This window comes from Dasypus novemcinctus, chromosome 3 (genome assembly GCF_030445035.2).
Source record: "Dasypus novemcinctus isolate mDasNov1 chromosome 3, mDasNov1.1.hap2, whole genome shotgun sequence".
Taxonomy (NCBI): Eukaryota; Metazoa; Chordata; class Mammalia; order Cingulata; family Dasypodidae; genus Dasypus; species Dasypus novemcinctus.
In genome coordinates, this window is record NC_080675.1 from 87,730,107 (window position 1) to 87,733,963 (window position 3,857).

At 34.5% G+C, this 3,857-nt stretch overlaps 1 non-coding gene across 1 annotated transcript; it reads right to left on the bottom strand.

Moving 5' to 3' along the window:
* Positions 1-2,722: 2,722 nt before the first annotated feature.
* Positions 2,723-2,824, bottom strand: LOC111764203 (U6 spliceosomal RNA). The gene has a single exon (XR_002796878.1). It is a non-coding gene; the product is annotated as a U6 spliceosomal RNA (small nuclear RNA).
* Positions 2,825-3,857: the final 1,033 nt, after the last annotated feature.

A 3,857-nucleotide genomic window follows, 5' to 3' on the forward strand; every position in this document is an offset into this window, starting at 1 on the left:
ATTAGGGTTCACTGTTACTGTTGTACGGACTAATGTTTTTATCTTATTTTTTTATACTGCTAACATATATAGAGCATACATTTCCCTCTTTAACCACATTCAAATATATAATTCTTTGATGTTAATTACTTTCACATTGTTTTGCTACCATCACAACCAACCATTACCAAAACAGTTCCATAAACCCAAACAGAAATTCTATCAATTAAATATTAACCCCTCATTCCCTGTCATCCCCATGGCCCATGGTAATCTATATTCTAGTTTCTGACTTTATGAATTTTTATATTCTAATTATTTCATATCATGAGATCATTAAATATGTGTCCTTTGTTTCTAGCTTTTTATTTATATTGTTTCAATTCACAACTTATTGTCCTTTCTTTTTAGGCCAAAATATCTGTTTGGCATTGTTTGTAGGGTAGGTCTAGTAGTGACAAACTCCCTTAGCATTTGTTTATCTGGGAATAACTAATCTCACCCTCATTTTTGAAAGACAGTCTTGCCAGGTTTAGAGTTCATATCTGGTAATTGTTTTCTTTCAGCACTTTAAAATATGGCATCCCACAGTCTTCTTGCCTCCCTGATTTCTGATGAGAAATCTGACTTAATCTTATTGGGACTCCCTTATACATAACATGTTGCTTTTGTGTTTTTCTTTTCAGACCTCTCTTCTTGTCTTTGGAATTATTCAGTTTTACAACTATGTGTCTGGGTGTAATTTTCTTCTAGTTTATCCTGTTTGGTGTTTATTGGGTTTCTTGAATGTTTATATTCATATTTTTCATCAAATTTGGGAAATTTTCTGTCATTATTTGTTTGAATATTCCTTCTGCCCCTTTCAGTCTTTCATTTACTTCTAACAATACTGTAATGCATGTTTTGGCATTCTTGGTGGCATCTCATAGGCCTCTTAGGTCTGTTTACCTTTTTTGTACTTTTATTTTTCTTTTCTCCTATCTGAATCATTTGAATTGTCTTGTCTTTGAGTTATTGCTTCTTTCTTCTGCCAGATCCAATTTACTATTGAAACCCTCTAGGGAATTTTTCATTTCTGTTATTGTCTTCCATTCCAGTATTTCTGTTTCAATTATTTTAAAAATTTCTATCTTTATTAAGATTCTCATATTTTCCTTCATAGTTTTCCTGATATACTTTTTAATTCTTTCTTCATGTTTTCCTTTATGTCCTTGTACATATTGAAGATCATTTTAAAAAATTATTTGTCTAATATGTCCAAAATCAGGTTTTCATTGATGATTTCTGAATTTTTCTTATTCCTTTGGATGGGCCTTCATTTCCTATTTCTTTCTTTTTTTTTTATTCCAGTGTTTTGTTTTATATAGTATGTTTTAATGTATTTACTCTGGACATCATTCCTGGACTGTCTGTCCCTTAAGTTTGGATTCAGCTAGTGATATAACAAAGAGTTCTAGGAGCTAATAAAAGCAGTCATACCATCATAAACAGCAACTTTCATGTTCTTTGTAAGTTGACTCTGTGATCTACTTCGGAGTTAGCCCTTCTGTTAGGAAGATCAGCCTTGAGTGAAGGTGAAGTGCAAGATCCTCTCTGTCTTTTCCAAGGCTGTATCTTCTCCTGGATTTGGTGTTCACTCTTGCTTTTGGGAATACCCATGTTTACAGGAATCCAAGCTTCCTTTCCACTCTGTATGAGATAGACCACTCCCCAGGTGCAAAGTATTAAAGAAGGTAACCACTTATTCCAGTCCACTTTGACTTAATTATTTCTCCCACTGCTTTAGCCATCTGTAAGCTGCTTCTGTATTTAGGGAAAATTCTGTGAAGATGAGTCAGAAATAAGTTTCCTGGTTCAGTCTTTCATCCTGATACCTAAAAGATTGGCACTGACATATAGTCACCCATGTATACACAGAGAGGCTACTCTGCTCCCTCTGGATCAAGGACAGGGACCAAAATAAGAGCATAGGCCAGCTCCTCTCTGTGGCAGGGATGGGGGTGGGAAAGCAGCCATCAAGTGTACCAAGAGCATCTACAGTTTTCAAAACTGATTTGTCTTGATTTGCCACTCATGTAGTTACGTCAACCCTTTAATGCCTTTCCAGAATTTTGAGGAAGACAGTTCTGCTCATTTTTTATAGTTATTCAAAGATTCTGTGAGGTAAATGGTACCCTGAAGCATCTTATGTAACCATCAGTGTTAACTGGCATTCTCAAATATATGTGTCTGTGTGTTTAGAACATGCTTCCCCTTCTGCTTTTTCTGATAAACTCAATCTTTATTAGACCACTATACTCAAGTGTTGGGATAGGGTAATGTGTTGAGTGGCAGGGATTTTAGGCAGCTGGGTAAAATGCCAAGTTAAATTGACATTAAGTAAAACTAAGAAACTTAATGGTATGAAGTGAAAAATGAAATATAAACTTGCACAAAATTTCTATTGTAATATGCATGGGTATGAATGAAAATAGTAGATTACATGGTTGCTGGAAGATATAAATAAGCAGTATTGCTTTATGAATATACCAGCAAGGCAAGATTTTGGCAAGAAGGTGAAATTCTCCAAGTCAATGTGAGGATTTACACATATAATTTCCACTTGGCTGGTAAAAGTTACTTGCCTAGTACTTTATATGCTTCTTTAAAAGCAGAGCATTAATACTCAGAATCAGTAATTAAACAGTCTTTCATTTTTTTCCTATCTTCTACAGTGGCTTTTAAAATATTTTTTTCTTTATTAAAAAATATAGAGGTCTTTAAAAATTTGCTTGTCATCCTGGTGTAGGGGCCATACTAATCTCTGTATCTTTCCAATTTTAGTATATGTGTTGCCAAAGCAAACATTTCAGTAGTCACTTTTAAAATCCAAATCCAATCAATCTGTCTCTGAGGAAATGTTATCTTACAACATACAAATGTTTAACACACATTAAATATAGGCTGTATTTCAGTAAATAAAACATGTTCAAAAAAAGTATGAAAAATCATATAAAAGGAACTTCTGGCTTGTATTGAATATAATGTCTGAGTCCAAGGACAAAATAGAATGGCTAGGTCATTTTTCACTTTCTGAAAATACAGTCAGAGATTTTTAAATGAAGGAAGTGTTTGTGAATGTACTTGGAGAAGAGTATGTGTTTAGTTTCCTGGCTGCTAAAACAAATACCGTGCAATGACTGGCTTAAAAACAGGAATTTATTGACTCATGGCTTCAGAAGATAGAAGACTTGCTTCCACCTATGGTTGGTATATGTTGGCTGGCTGGCAAGCTTTGGGGTTCCTTGGCTTTTCTGTCACATGGCAATGTCACATGGCAATGCACCTAGATACTAAGTTACTTGTGGGTAAAAGTTCAATATGATACAGCTTCAGATCACACAGAGCATTTGATAAAGGACTATGCATATTACAATTCCATAAAATATGGAGTGTTTCTTTTCCAGCTTCAGTGACTATGTGACTATGTATTGACAAATCTCCTTAAATTTCATTAGTGAAATATTATTTTCAAATATTGTTTCAAGGTGTCTTTGGATCTATTCATATTTTTGACTCATTCAGTGTTAAAAATGGAGATTAGAAAGGAAGCCCTGCACTACTGAGTTTAGTTAGACGCAAGGAAATATGGGCTCTCTCCTTTCTATTCTGGGTTCCTTTGACTTCTGATTTCTGGTTGCTCTCTGTGGGTTCTCTGTTTGACTATTAATCTGTTCATAAAGGATTCCAGTAATCTGGATTAAAGTACCATCTGAGTCAGTTGGGTCACACCTGAATTGAAGTAGTATCTATAATAAACTTTGTGTGCAATGGGTCCACTCCCACTAGAAAGTAGACCAAAGAAATTTTGATATAGCATGAATATCCTGTGCTATGAA